Below are 16,474 nucleotides of genomic sequence, written 5' to 3'. Positions count from 1 at the left end.
ATATTCAGCAGCGCTACAGCAGAGTCTTCATCGCAGTTCCGGATTTGCAGATTTCTATGGGTAGTTTCAAAACGCAACGATCATACTCAGGAGGCTAACAGAACTCAGTAAGCAAAACATCCCATCGTAAAGCGGGCACGAAATGCTAGTATATTTTTCAGCTAAAAAAAAGGGCCTTTTTTAGACATTGATAGATGTTACCTAGGGCAAAATACAGCATGACAGCGATGGCTTCTATTAAATGAGTGTAAGAGACTCGCGCCTTCGTCCGATATTCGTTTCACGTTGGCTAAATAAAACGGGCTTGCAGTAATAAAGTAATGCAAACTACGTCTGATTACTTTATTAGGCATTATAATTTATTATTTAAAGTACTGGCCATCATGGCCGACAGTCTAAGAGCTGCTACGAAAAGGCGAACCCCTCGCTGTTCAATCTCTCATCTCAATCGCTGCCGACTAAGCATCGTTCTAGACTAGCAATATATCGAAGTGGGCCTTTGTTTTACTTAATACGCTTTTTTTTTAAGCACAAAAGAGTAGTTTGTTGTGCACAACACAGATTTGATACTGTATTGGCCATAACGCCTTTGAAATGATTAGCCATTTCTATAATCTCGTATAAGCCTACATCACACCGTAAGAGTGCGGTAACTTCCCATCGTGTTCCCACCACATTTTTTCAAGACTGAACGACTCGCATAAGACTTCGCGCAAAAACCATAGATTATGCGAACTCTCGCGTGCCCTCTTGCGAAAAAATTATTAGTCAGCTTAGGTTGCGCCATATTCCAAACATTAGAAAGGGAGTTTTACGGAATTATTACCTGTCCTTATACCCTGCACGTGTTGTTAACGATAATATTTCAATCGTATTTTAGAAACGGCAACTCCACCTACGGCGACATATACTGGAAGTGTCTTGACGCTGGCGCAAAAAATAGCCGTTATCTCCCTTACGAGCTGTTCTTCTAATTGCGAGCACAGATAGATAAAACAATTGTTATACATTGGTAGACACGACAAATCGGTAGACTCTGTTAAAAAATCTTTCCCTATAATCTTACTGTGTGCTAAGTGCACTAGGACACATAGGGACCACGTGGAGAACATACGATGACCATGTGTACTGTTTCAGTTTCTATAAACTGCTATACGTCGTACGAATACAGTAAAAATACTAACATCGCTAAAAATCGGCGCTTCGCTAGAAGTACATTGAAAAATACCTTTTGAAAATGTAATTTTTGCTAGACGCGAATCTATGCGATGGTTAACAGTTGCAGCATCGAGAGCTTATTGTGGCAACGCCTGTTGTACGAGTTTTAAAGCCATCTGCTCGTTGAGACGCATTAGAACACAAGTTTTTAGGAACGAAAAAGTAAGTTTCTACACCCTAGGACAAGAGTTACTTCAGTATTTTTCTAGTCTAAGTCAGAGTTTGACAGATACCAAATAGAGGCCATCTGCACTTGCGTACTTATTTCATTTTAGGTTTAGAAAAGCAGACTTAACAATTTCTTTTGTATTTATTTATAACCTTATTTATGTTTATTCAGCTGAGTTTAAATGGCTGTTAAGCGCAGGCTCACGTATCGGAGATCATAACCGAAGCAAAGTAAAGCAATGTCTGTTAAAATCTAAAAAGCCTCGCGTTCTGCGTAAATTTAAACTTCTAACGATAAACTTGACGTTCACCCCCCCCCCCCCGTAAGAAAAATACTTCCGTCACTGAGGTCTATCACTTTTGCGGTAGTTTCGAATTTTGAAGCATTTTGTATTACATCAATATGGGCGCAGTCAAAACGCGCCTTTGTATCGAATAGCCCGCTGTTACATAGCTAGCAAAGCAGTATCAGTAGCGGGTAAGTACAGAACCGCGACGACGGTCGCAATCTTAAGGATCTATTGCACAGTATGGAGAGACAACAATCGAGGCCGACAGCGGCAGTCGAATTGTTCTATTCAAGATAGAGAGGCCTAAGTCTAGTGTATACGAATTGGAAAAGCTGCGGTTCAGAGCGATTGGACGGAGCGGGTAATCTCGGAACTGTTCGGGGATTACTGCGAGAAGCTGGGTCGTGAGGAGGTCACAGCCGCCAACCGGTAAGAGGACTTTAAGAGAAAGATATAAGGGCGGTCTCCAGCCCGGTCAGAGTCGAAACTGAAAGAACTATTTGCCAAACGGAGAAAAGCTGAGAACAGCTTAGACAAGTCAAACCATTCGTACAGATTGGAGGGAAACTGACATTCTACACGTTCCTCAGGGAGACTAAGTTAGCAGCGCATGAAGCCTTTGCCATTTTTTTCACAGCAAGCGAAATTCGTGGACCTTGTTTTAGTCTCGCGAATATATAGAGAGGCGACGGGTTGACCTTTTGTCGGAGGAAGCTCGACTTTGACGGTGTCAAGAGCCATAACTAGCAAATCAGTCAGCAGTGGTTAAGCTGTGTCAAAGTTCCTTTCAGAAAGGACTTTCCCTTGAAAGACCTTTTAGCAAAACTGATATGAATTTCGTGGATCTCCTTAAATTATGGGATTTCTCCGTGTCTTCTGCCTACGTTCGTAACTATCGACTAGCATCTAGGGTATGTGCAGCTGTTTCCGTGTACTAAAGTCTTGGCGTTAGCGGTTTGTCAAAGTATTAACGGCCATAGTGGAATAATAACACCTTAAGCGTTGAGACGCTCATTGAAAAGCAAACGGTCCCGAAACACCGACGTAGCAAGCTAACGGAGTCAAAGCCGTCATTGACCGCCTGGCGTCACCTGTCGCAGATTACTCTCTTGATCAACATGACAATTATGGGCAGCTTCAGCGCGACACCGTGCCAATTACTATACGATATTCGGGCTGTTCAGCCCCAGACGTCAAATACCAACTGGTAGAACCCAATTGCGACGCATTACAGTAGCTGGCAAATAGTAGTTTAGCATTAGCATTGCAATGCACGGTGCAGACGAACGATCAAGGCCGAACAATCCCGACGAATTTCATTGCAAGCGATTAGGCGATGATGCATCGGCGATAGAGGGAATTTTATAAATCTTCAATCGAAACTCTAACTCTAAGACAAAAATTTTACAAGATCGTTGGCCTCCAGGACCACACCGTCGTACTCAACGAAAAGCATGACGACTAAGGGTTAAGGGGCAGCGCTCGTAGTGCAAGAGAAAAGACGTGGCTATCTGTCAAAAACCCATCACATTAACGTACACTTATGCACACGTCTATCTACTTAGCTTGTCTCTAGCGGTACTCATTTGTCAGGTCTCATTGTACAATGATATCGCTTTCAAGCACAGGTCCAGCAGGATCGAGCAAAAAGCTGCATATGATCAATGTCTGGATGTGACCTGAGAGGCCATGAAATAAAGCAATTTTTTGGTTGCTTATCCAAAATTCATAACTAAATCATACTTGGAACACATTATTAAAACATTACCAATGAAATAATAGGTTATAACTTAAACAGGTTACTTGTAGCCAACATGTTTTGTTAACTATAACTGCCCTCTCACTTGTTAACCATCGATGTATATATTGCCTAAGTTTTCGGACCCTCAAAACAAATACCCGAATAAAACACTCAAGCTGCCGCTATGCACAGAGAAGATAAACAAATCTGTATATGGCCACTGCAAATGTCTCTACCTCTAAGAGTCGTCTGGTGAATTTCGAACGTGAGAGACACGCTTATAACAACAGGAAGCAAGAAGGAGCTTGCTAATGCACTCATACTCCTGGCGTCCTAAAAGAGAATCGAAATGTAGCCATGTTGCATATTTGCTACAAAAACCCTGCAGATTTTGTTAAGCATTGCTTCGAAAGCTAAATGTCTTCGGTCCTTCGGTACGACATAGTCACAGGCGTGCCATATAGCCTGACGGCGACATCTTTTTGAGCCACTGACTATCGATTTCCGGCTGCAGTTAAACCGTGATCCATTGATGATTCTGAATATTGTCTAATCTTTTCGCTAATGCATTCAACAAATATAAATTAAGCATTGCATCTTTATTACGTCTTCAGTACGCTTCATCAGCTCTCCTCACCTCTCGTGAAAGCAAGCGATGCGTCGTTCACGTCATTCTAGCCTTCACCCGTCCGTCTGTCCTTCCACATTTTGTGTTCCACTGAAACATTACTACACCTCGTGTCCTATTGCGAAGTCTTGTTCCTGGCCTTTCCGGGTAGCTTAGAAGAGAATAACCATTATGCTCTGAGGGGACTGCCACGTTAGCCACGCACATGCACCAAACAGCGTCTATTGCATCCTCAGTTTTCCATGTCGCGGAGCGGCTGCACCAATCGTATCATACTACCACTCCGAAATTGTATACTGAAACGCTTAGCATGCATTCAACAGATTTCTGCGGCGGCGACAGCGGCGTTCGTCCGTTCGCCATCCACAGACAAGCCAAAACGCCGATTCAATGAGGGATATGGGTATTGAGAATGGCGGCAGAAGTGTGCGAGTGGCACCTGCGAGAAGGCTGGAGCACCCGAATGGAACGAGGAACGATCGCTGAGAAGGTGCGGCGAACGTGCAAAAGGGAGCAGACCATCTGCTGATTTTGGAACAAGCAGACGCTTAGACGCTCCTTGACGTGCCTCCTTCTGCCTGAACATTGGATAACCAACGTTTCCCCCATTTCCCAACATTGTTTTCCTTGGTTACTGCCAATCAGTGCTACATCATGAAGGATACGGCTAGTACACGTAGCCAGGCACCGAGGTATCTATAGCTGCATTTACATAGCTATGAATGTAATTCAATCCGCGCACGCTGCCCGATACACCTTAATGGTTGTCTGCAATGCCACGGTCCTCTGTGGCGTGTCGCAACAACCGCCCGTGACACCAGAGTCCACTGACCAACTATTGTCAGTCAGTGATCATGCCAATTTTTGTCAATATGTACACACATACGTTTGTATATTTAGATCCGTGAAGCATGGAATGTCCATATTGATGTAGATCGGTCTGAGTTGAGAACTGGGAACGTTTTAGACAAAGCAATAATTATTTAATTGTTTTTATTCAGAGTTCGCTATAAGCGGAGTGTATTTCCTTGGAGATTCATTGGCACAGTTAATCGAGGAAGGAAATTTCACGTAATAAAAAACTACCACGTTTGCTTGAAAAACTTTGGTTTGAGGAGGTGGTGTGGATTTTGAGAAGCCAAGTATTTTTAGATTCAGGCGCTCTAGAAATGTATAATTCTTGTTGAACTAATGAGAGCAGAACTTAAGGTCGTCAAAGTAGGAATGCCCCTTAGTATCACTGTTGTTTGCTCTTCTAGCAACGAGTAGCCAGCTCAAGATTAGAGAAAAACGTAACAGTAAACTATTTCTTTTAAAGCAGAAAGCTTAAATGAATATTTAATCTGTGTCTAGGAAAAATGAGAACGTTGGAGTCGGGTATGATCAAAATTATAGGTAAGTGAACATTGCTTGTAACGACAAAAAGAAAAAATATGCATAATACGAATCAAACATTAGCTGCCAGGTAACTTACGATATTGAAAAATCTAAAATAAATACGAGGTTAAGTTATCGATATAATCTTTACTTTGCTTCCTCTAACGTTCGCTTCGTTCAGCTATGGGTCAGCTCAATTCCGGAGGTTGGTTCGCACGATGGCGAAATAATTGTATAGCACCTACACATTTTGTATAATTCTTACGAAGCTCTCCATACAGGAAACGTTAATGCCAATTTCAGGTACGACATAAACAAAGAAAAGCAAACGCTACCATATGGTTTCCATGGTACGTCAGCCACAGCAAGCCACACATTTTTGCCATGTCATGCAATTGTATAACAGAAGCTAAGAGGGATTGCCAGTACAACGCTTACTGCACAGATAAGAAACTTACCGGAACGACAGAGTTAGACAGATAAATGTCTGTAATACGCATAGGATACGCAAAGTGTACTACTAGTATGAACCTATTTTAAATTGATTGGGCACTACACCCTGTTCGAACAGACATACCCTAGTCTGGCTATTTGTAGCGCCCGCTGTTTCTGCTATCGCCAGTTGTCAACAAAATTTATAGAGGCTGTGGAGATTCCTTACGCACCTACTACAGCCCTCTGTTAAGTAAGTGACGGGTTCAGCCCGAATTAAGGAGGGCAAGTAAAACTACACGAATCGTTTCTGCTGTAACTTGGGTCGTAACTTCATTGGTAAGTTTGCGAAAGTAAATAGAACATCAATAAATACGTTCAACGCTATTCAAAGGAATATTGACATAGAAATAGCACAAATTAATAATTAAGAAAATTCTAATACGTACTCATAAATAACTGTATCATTTCTATTGCAATATCCCGTAGTAGTATTACGTTCGTGAAGTGTAGTAGCCTTATTTAGAAGATGCGACGAACCAGTTCCATAAAGCTGTCACTATTGCTGTGTTGAAAGATGGATAACTACAATTAAGCTACCGTAGTTTGTCCTACAAAGATGTTTCGCATTGGCTACGATAGAACTTCGTTTATCAAACATATTTTGAAGCAAATCAATTTGCTCATAACTTAATTTGCATTGCGTTCAACAATTGCAACAACAAGCATTACTGCAAATAGCTTCGGCTACTCGGGTCATCATCAGTCTGTTCGCTTGTTCAACTTAGAGCAGTCCGTATTTTAGTTACTGGTTCTAAATACATTAACCAACCTGGTCAACAAGTTTGCAGATGGTTGGAAAACGTTATTTTATCTTAGTCAAGCAATTATTCAAAGTTATCCCTCCTCCTTTGATGTCCGCTTTCCACCGCTACTTCCTACAGGTCTGCTTCACTGAATAACCTCTGTAGAGTTGTGTCGAACAGGGGTAGTTGGGGAGAGCGGAATAACACATTGGTATATATGTGTATAAAGTTTGTAAAAATGGGAAATCAGCAAAACAGTGAGCGTATGTATTATTTGACGAAGAGCAGCGTATTGCTACTGATACTATTTAAAATTCTACGCCAATTCCACTTTGCGAGTTTGTCTTAGTACTTTGCCCCACTGCTATCCTTGTAGTCGTTCATATAGTCCATCACCCCTCCTCCCATATAGTCCATCCCCCTGCAGCATGCTTGCTGTTCCTTTCATTCATATTTTCATATAAGGACTTGCTTTGCATTCATTCATTTTTTTAAGTTTGTCGAAAACGGCGCTAGTTAAAAGCTTCCCACGAAAACCACCAAATGTGATTTTTAATGTTCAGTTTTCCCTGTTTATTGTATTTTCGCTACGCCGCTCCACTGGTCTAATTATTGTCCTGTTATCTATTACAAAGTGGCCTAGCGCATCCGTCTTTACAAGTTTTTGAGGTCAGCAGCGCCGAGAAACAGTACTGGCACTACGTACAATTAATCATAATGTAATATACTTACTCAGCGGCATTCTGCTGGATCCCACGTTTACTGTGCAGCGTGGTTGCTCTCCCTAGCCTCTAGGCGCCTACTCCCCACTCTGCAAGTGGTGGCCTTGTCCTAGCAAAATCCCGCGCAGCTACGCCACTTCCGCGGCCTGAGCCTTTCACGATTCGTCGGTTGGCAGTCTATCACAAACAAACTCCGTCTTCTCCCATCTTTCTCAAGCAGACACAGAACCCCCGACAAGATTACGACACACAGTCCCTGCGATACGTTTCGTATAGGAAAATGCTTGTGTAATTTTCCAGAAGTCAACAAATAGCTGAGGATTGGCCGTCGCTGAATGAACGCTAGACAGGCAAAGTTTAGCAAATGCCGCTAGTGCTGTTGCATCGCGGTGATGCCAGTTGAGAACGAGCCTGGTATGCACTGGTGGGAGATGTAGGACGACGTAAGCTGGGGGCGACGGTGAGCTGCGCAGGTCGTGTAACTTCGCTGAAGGGTAGCTAATGTAATGTTTCGTTGGGGCTGTCGCGGAGCAGCCGGCGAAAGGCTGTAGGGCGTGCAGGTTCTGCGGTGCGTTACGCTGTGCTACACGCCATCGTATGACATATGAGACGGGCTGCTGATACGCGCAGTATAACACGAAGCCAGAGGGCGACTTGGCCTTCTCAGCTGCTACGAAGTCCGTCACAGCTACGAGGGCCTTGTAGCAGAAGGCCACACCGCCAACATGCGTGGCGATAACTGTAGCGGCGCTGCCGGTCGTCGTAGTAGCACAGTGCTACCACAGGCAGGCGACGCAGTGTGGATCGCTGTTCCGTCCCTATACTTAACCTGTGGCTACAACGTCCAGCTTGTGGTAGCAATAGTAGCAGTAGGAATCTCATCAGTTATAGAACAACGTCAGCGACATACCACTTGCTATTGAGTCCTTGTAAAGTTGACTTGGACGCTAGCCTCCATCGCCAGTTTCTGTCGTTTTGCATTTGCCTCGTTCGCTTCCGTAAAGCAGATCACAGACAACAAATCCGAAGTTATCGTACAAATACGTGCTGATATTTTGCAATGCATCTTTAGATCAACTGAAAAGGGCACGTTCATCGGCGTTGAGTTTGAAGGTATAACTTGCGCACAAATTCTCAAGCCCGCTAGTCCAGCTTGCGACAGCGGCATAAAAGATTTCACGATGCATTATTAGCCAGTCCTAACTACACTGATCTACATCTGCATATTCTTATGCTATTTATCTGCTTTGAAAGACGAACGAAGCTTAATTTCAAGACTCCATGTTACTGCACTGTTAGATATATTCGTATCTGTGTAAAATTTGGCGAGCGGCGCAGTGGGGTCGTCGGTCGCGAGGTCACCTCTAGAGTGTCTATTTTGTCATTGAATGTTCAGCCAACGCGTCGCGTCTGAGTGTATAAGCGTAGTGAAACAGTGTTGATAGTATACAAAAAGCGAAAGGGATCCACTCAAGCCTGAGCCAATCGGTTGAGCTGTTTCGGTTGCAACACTGCTAAAGTACAGGAAAAAGCGGGGCTTGCCCGCGGGGCCCGACTGCTCCTACAACTGAATTGCCCTTTCGGTTCTAGCAATTGCCTTAGTGAAAAAAAAAAAACGGCAATAGCGAATTGTCAACTCTTCTGCATAGGCTATAGGGTTTATGGAAAGGAAGACGTTTAATTATTTAAAGGATTTTGCGAAAATGCCACAACTATTACCGATAGCATCTACCTGTCGGTGATTTGTTTACTTAGTTTTACCGTCACTCAATTGTTGAATGGATTTGCTTCTGGGTGCCTGTCTGTATCTGTGTGAGCAAAAATTGTTGGTTTATTTACCTTCAATTCTTAGCATTACTCCGGTAACTCAGATCCGGCACTTTAATAACAATCATTGATGTATGTAATATCTGTAAAAACAAACAAACTGATCTTTCTACATATGCTAACCATTCCATTGCTATATTTTATTGCCAATGAGCTAACGGTACTTCTCAAGCGTTCTTTTTTTGCCTTCATCCTTCGTCGTGTACAAAAGTTTTAATTTCAAAATAGGATGTTTGTATAATACGTATATTGAACGTACGTTCTCGCAACCTTGGTCTACGAAATTAAACCTAAGTTATACAGAAATACCTTCGTTTTATCGCGAATTTTGTGCGATATATGTCGACAGTGGAGCTCAAACCAATTATTTCTTCTTCGCCTATCGAAAGGTTCAATCGACCAAGTTAATCTGTCGAGCCTAAAAAAATCGGCTTTCTATTAACGTGTTTATACATCCATGCCGAAAATAGTACTGAGAAAACTCTATGAATTTTCTAACATTACTTCAACAAATTTTCATTTTAACACCCACTTTACGCTGTTTCTTAGCTGTAATCCTACTTCTGTTTTACTGCTTTGTACTAGGCTTACAAAAGAAACTTCATAGAAAACAGACAGAACTCAATTATCGAAGCGCGTCATAAAGAGAAGAGGCTATGTTAGGTCTAAATTACGAATGGCTCTTAGAATAACATGTCTTTTAATTGTCTTAACCTTACTTGGCATAAAAAGGCTCCCTTCTCTATAAGCAGACTCCCCTCTCCAGGGAGATATAGGCACTTTTTAATCAATCATAATGCTTTTTCGCTGCACTTCTTCAATATGGATTCCCAGAATATGATTTAACCGTTATTGACTAGAATTAAAGGTTACAAATACACGTTATCATTAAATTATAGGTTACTGTAGCATCACAACCGTACGGATAAATTTTCGTCTGCTAATAATTCTACTTGTGACCATTATATATTCAGATTACGTTCACTAAAACGCTTTACTTTACATGTGCATCTAGTAAACATTGCGGACCTAATTTACCTTAGGCAATGCAAGGTTATATATATATATATATACATATATATAGTCGATGTTCAATCAAATACTTTGAACCTTCAAAGCAAATTGCGCAGTGCTAAAACGCGGTATTTTCAAACGGTTTTTGGCTTGTGAATGCGGCATCATTCTACTTTAGAGCGGTACCCTAGAGTTCAACAGAGGATCGGCAAACATCTACTGCTCAAACTGTTGACAAATGATGTAATACTGCTGCGGGCATCGGTGTTTTATTATAGAACGTCTTACCGTCGTCACTCTCTAAGGCACTTCTCTGATGCAGTTTTCCGTTGCCTCTGCTATGGGTGAATCGCCGCTGGCGTGAAGCAACATGATTCATTCAACTGAAGCAATTGTTAACTCCGGTCCTTTCGAAGCTTTGATTCTATGATTTTCCAGGCAGACTACGGCACTACCTGAACGCTTTTGGCAGCAAATAACCTAGAAGAGGTCCATGCTCTGTGACAAGGCGTGGTAGTCAGGGGACTATTACTATACCTAACGCAGCGTCTTACTCTGCGTCATTTTGTACATATGCCTGTTGCTCTAGCATCCCCTGTACGAAATGTATTATCTCAGTGCGCTCACCAGAAATCATCGGCCATTTCATAGCTTTTAATGGATATCTACTTCTTGCCACAGCACAATTAACGAAAAATTGCTCGTCGACATGTTTGAAAGCATGATGGCTGTTTTTTCAAGAATTTGAAAACGTCATTGCTCTCCGAGTTCTCAATGGTCTAATTTACGGGCTCTTGGCTTGGGAGCACTCAACTGAATTTGCTTGGTAGGTCTACCGCCTTTGAGCCCAGTATCGAAGGTGAAGCATAATCTTCGACACAGGAGGTCCACAATCCTTAATCTACTTTAGAAGGCATTATACAAGACGAACCTATCTTTCCGTTCTGAAGTTCATAAACAATCACAAGGTTTTCGCGCTTTTTCGATTCTTAATAGCGATCTTATGCAACGATCCCTCAGCTGTGGGCGACTGTATGGGGAACATTTCTGTAATTGTATACGTTTGTATTACCGAAGCAATTTTCTAATTGATGTTTTCCGCTCAGCGACATCTGTCCCTGCTCTCATTTTGAAATCACCAGAAAACGGTGGAACCAGTCAAGATCACTAAACGATACCACGACTTTGTTGTTCAGTGACGGCAAAATACGCTCTAGATAAGCGTTGTACGAGAGACAAGCACGAAATATTAATACTCAACACGTTGAAATACGATTACGGTCTACGATCGCTATGATAGAATATGCTACGTTCACGGATTATATTTTTTGTCAGCAGTTTGACAATGTAGAGTATTAATGTAGAGTAAAGAACATGCCAAATCGCCTATAGGTCAAAAACCCGTTGAAAATATCTCGCTTTAATGCTATTCATTTAACCATTCGGTTGTATCTATTCGAGTCTATTTAATTCAGCACCGAATATACATGTATACAGGGTGAAGTAAATGCCTGTTGATAATTCGAACAAAGTCATTTGACATATATTGGTTATATAGTACAAAAGTAAAGTGAAGGCCAAACTCTCAGGAGACTTCTGGCCTTATATACACGCTTGAGCCTTTATGAAGATAATATATACCTAAACATTGAACTGTTCTGCTGAGTAAGACTCTCTGGACAAGATAAACAACAGGAGAGTCCGATTAAGTCAAGCCTTCCAAGTCCAGCACCCCCGTCTATGCTCATACTCTTTGAGATCTTATCTATCCTTTCTTAAATGCTAAAATCTAAAGCTCACAACTTTAAACATTGTTCCTCAGTCGGATGAAGCGACGATAAAAAGGCGGTGGTAGGCGAGACGGTAGAGATAAGTACAAGCAGGATAGTTTTTTTCACCAATTATGCATTATCCTACTCAACGATCTCGGAGTTTGCTTTTTGCCCTGGTGTACTGTACATACTCACGCACAGGCACATTGTGCGTATACAAATGCTTGCTTTGGGTTTCCGACTGCTGGTATTGCTGCCCCTGCACAATCGTCTGCCCTTGCTGTTCTTCCAACGGCTCCGTTTCGCGTGCGTCCGGTGGAGCGTCTTTCTTTTCGTTTTCTGCTTCTGTCAATGTACGCATGTAACGAAAATTACGTCTCGAAGAGCTGTAAACGTTAGTCCATGCAGTTTTTCCTGTATGTTCGTGCAGCAGAAGCAGCATGATCTGCTTTGTTCCAACGTGGAACATACATACACATAAATAGCGAGATTTACACTCACTCAGATATATACATATGCATGCACGATCTCGACACGTAAGCACGTCACTTTTCCGCTTACACTGGTCGTTCTTCTCTACTGCCTCCATGTCCTCTTTGCCCGCCTGGCGTACTTCTGCTTTTTCTGCTGCCGTAGTTCCTGCCGTATAGTACACTATCAGGTCCCTGATTCAAGTATTTTTTGGCCGTCTCCCGTGCCTCGACGCGTGCCATTGGAAAAAGGGCAAATCGTAGAAGAGCAGCAGCGCTGCCGTGTTAAGAAGAATTAATGGCCGCGCTCGATGGTCGCTTCTCGTGAGCTGCCTTTGTGGCGGCGAACCCCTTTCTACCTTTATCCCCTGGGCTTCCTTCTCGCTGGTTTAAACGGGCTACCAAAGGAACTTTTTGGTAGTATTCATAGTACTGGGTGTAATAGCAGTAATTTGTATGACTTGCTCCCTCCCAGACCTTTTCGATTCTATCATTAAGTGAGGTTAGTTCTGTTATCGGGACGATTACTGCAACAGCAGCAGCTACAGGCGCTTTAACACTATCACTTGCTATTTTGCGTAATTTCGAGGCCCCCCGCAGTGTGCGTATATACAGCATACATAATGCCGTGGTTTGGTGTATCGCAGTAAAGGCATTATAGACAGCCTGCATAGGAGCCAGTGCTTACAGTAAATGCCCCTGTTTAAGATATTATTTCGACAGTGTGGCTACACAGAAATGAAAGTACTCCCATTGCGTCCTAGGGGGTAAACCGCGACGTATTGCTTTGCGGTAGCACCTCTCAGATTAGCACTAGCGCGGTGATAACATGATAATTCGGAGTGCCTTAATTTAGCTGTCATACCTGAACGGGTCTGTATCTTGTAATTTTTTGTTCTTCTGGTATCAAGAAGATCTTAACTAGTCGATGGTAAAAGAGCGTAAGCAGGCGAAAATGGCACGACGTCCAATTTTGTTTTATTAGGATGTCCTACGTCTTCCTCTGCAAAATGCATACTTATATTGGCTGCGACAGAAAAGCGTCCGCATGACGGCTTCATCGTCAGTCGATTGTATAACTTGGAAGTTAACCCTTTGAAGATAATAAATGCTTAACGAAATTGAATTGGGATAGTACTTGTAAGAGCAGGCCTTGATTTAAAGTGTTTGCGTGAGACTAAGCCGGGTGTAGAAGCTGTAATTAACGCGCGGATCAATGCTAGTTCACCTTTGTGTTTCGAGCTTTACCTCCAATATCGTCGCTAGGCGTTCTATCGGCTGGTTCCTAGCGCGAAGCGAAGTGTCCCTGTGCCTGGGTTTCGACCCTAAGGCACAACCCGCCCTTAAGGTTAGCACGCAAATACGTTGGCCACTAATCTATCACGGGGACAAAGCTAGTTCACCTAAAGCTTTTCAAAGTCACCTAGGTAAAACCTAGGTCATGCTTTCGTGGATAATTTTTAGATATGTTGGCAATAATTCCCAACTGCTTGCTTTTTGATACCTCAAAAGTGTGAATATGAAATATTCGGTGCCATTTTTAATAAGATAGGTCTGCGAACTGATTTCCTTCTAGTTTGAAAATTAAATTGAGGTCTAATATTTTTTTAATTGATTTTTTATTATTTGAGAAAAAAAACTATTTAAAGGTCCAATAGCTTTTGGGCGAATTTTAGAAGTTTTATTGAGATAGCACAATTATGACTTCCTTGGAAATATAATAGGATACAGGAATGCAAGTGCAACCCACATTGACAATTTAATATTGGGAGTACTTTCTCAAGCTTTATTTTTGAACGACATTTGTTATTGCTCTAATAAAAGTAAGATGATTTTGCAAGTTATCATCAGCTCCTACAATAAAAAATTAAAAGACCTTTGACATATTTTTCGCTCGTTCCTGGATTTTACACGTCTCTCTCTCTCTCTCTCTCTCTCTCTCTCTCTCTCTCTCTCTCGCTCTCTATCCCAAAAACCTCAAGGGATCAACCTCAGTATAAAACGTTTTACGTATCCGTGTATTATTGACACTTTTTTTTCTTTAATATCAATCAGGTGTTGTATTTTAAATCGCGTTGACAAAAGCTTATGTTGAAAAGCCATAAGTGAAAGATTACCTGCGACTGAGAGTAAATATTTTCCTTTTTCTTTAACTACCAGATGAACCTAATCGAACAGATAAAGCGCGAATGCCGTATTTGTTAGATTTGTTTCCATCGAAAGACTGTGATCTATATTTTGACATCGATTATTATTTGTTGTCAAAAAGAAGCCCGCGTCTTATCCTGAGAAATGTTACCTAAGCAACAAATTATTCTTTATCTTAGGCATTTTTAAAGAGAGTTAGCTTAAGAAAAAGACTTCGATACATAGAACGCCGCTATTAGGACATTGAATAACCGTAATTATCTCCCCCATTCGTAACTAGAAGCGTAAAATGATATGTTGCCACTGCCTTAGGTAGCGCCTAGCTGGCTTAGGTAAAAAAAAAAAAACGCGCTGTTTTAAATGGTTTAAACTTTGAGCGACACCGCCATCGTTTTAAACTATTCGATTGCAAGACGAATTACTTATTCATACATCTACGACCCTGCAGTTCAACCGTATATAGGGATACAATTGCATATGGTTGTCCGGCGGTAGACGATGAAAGTACGGCAGCCATTGATTACAGTGGATCCATGCTAGTTTTGTGGGCGATAATTTTAGCAGAAATGGCTTTTATCGTCACACACTAGGAAAAGTTTAAAAAATCGTTCTTTAAAATTCGAATATCGTCTCGCTTCGCATGTGTCAGGTATAAACAGGGCACGAGAGGGACCGGCGCTTTTCGAGGAAAGTACTACCACTCCACCTAAGAAGGAACTTCGCCCTCCATGTTCCGTCTTCTTTTTTTCCAGTTTTCGCCCGTTTGCCCCCATTTTTTTTATGTCTTCTTCGTTTTCGTCATTGCTGTTGGATTTGTGCACTCTATTCCTTTCTCAGGCTTCCTTTTAGGTTCACAAAAAATCCCATTTAGCAAATTGCCACATCAGTACAGACCGACCGAACTGTCGACCATCCAGTCAGGCAGCAGGAGGAGCCAACGGACAAGCGTTGACGCTTATACATACAGACATAAAGTCACATTCACTACCTATGCGTCAGCCATAAGCTCAGCATTTTGGATCGTTTCTGAGTAGAGGACGTCCGAAGTCCGCATACACGTCGTCTTCACAGTCGCAATGCAGGAGTGACACGCTGGATCTTGATGGCTGCTGGGTCCCAACCCAACCTTTGGTCGCGACGTCGGCATTGGCTCAAACGACGTTGAACTTCTAGGAACTGTAGAACCAATTTTGCGAGACGACAAATTAGTATGAAAAAAGGAAGTAGGGACTGCAAGAGAAAAAAAAAACCAAGACCAAAACAGACGACGACGGAAAGGAGGGGAACGACTAAGGCGAAGTGTGAACGAGCGAGCTAATAACTGAATGAAGTGAACGGAGAAGCTAAGATGTTCCGACAGAGCGAAGCGACGCAGCGATCATTGCTACGATCAGGCAGCAGCTGGAGCCGAAAAAGCTGTAGCAAAACCAAGATGGAAAAGCAGAAGGAATTCGATGTTTGTCGTTGTAAGCAAAACTAAGGACACATTGTTAACATCATCGCACTGGCATTGGCCGCCATTTGGAACAAGGAATGCGCTCATTATGCCCATTTCTAAAAGCCGTTAAATATTCTCCGTTTTCGTTTGCCTCTCTTGTTATATAGCCGGTTTTTGCTAGCACGGCCGCTAATCATACCCTACGGACCCTGGCTTCGTGGCTTCAGCAGGCTACGTGGCACACGAATTATGGTTAAAAAGACTTCATATCGGAACGAAGTATGCGAATGTGAAGTACCCCGCTTCTGAAGAGGGTGTGACAAACGCCACTCTATGGCCCTGCTTATTAGCGGTTACTGAGTGTCGGTTAGTCGCTGTGCGATCCATCCCTACAAGAGGCGAGTCCCACGAAGCGGACCCACT

At 42.4% G+C, this 16,474-nt stretch overlaps 1 long non-coding RNA gene across 13 annotated transcripts in view; it reads right to left on the bottom strand.

The window, feature by feature from the left end:
- Window positions 1-16,474, bottom strand: part of LOC111260982 (uncharacterized) — an 83,699-nt gene that overhangs the window by 3,592 nt on the left and 63,633 nt on the right. For 2 of the 13 annotated variants that reach the window (XR_002680680.2, XR_002680682.2), the window contains exon 2: window positions 7,393-8,375. The exons of 9 other annotated variants lie outside the window; for them this stretch is intronic. This is a non-coding gene — a long non-coding RNA (uncharacterized LOC111260982). Of the gene's footprint in view, window positions 1-4,054; window positions 4,510-7,392; window positions 8,376-16,474 lie in introns of those variants that run through there. 2 more of the 13 variants (XR_015311296.1, XR_002680688.2) reach the window with 2 other exon arrangements.

Source organism: Varroa jacobsoni, unplaced genomic scaffold, assembly GCF_002532875.2.
Source record: "Varroa jacobsoni isolate VJ856 unplaced genomic scaffold, vjacob_1.0 scaffold_500, whole genome shotgun sequence".
Taxonomy (NCBI): Eukaryota; Metazoa; Arthropoda; class Arachnida; order Mesostigmata; family Varroidae; genus Varroa; species Varroa jacobsoni.
The sequence above is the reverse complement of the archived record's forward strand: the minus strand, read 5'-3'. Positions and strand labels throughout refer to the sequence as shown.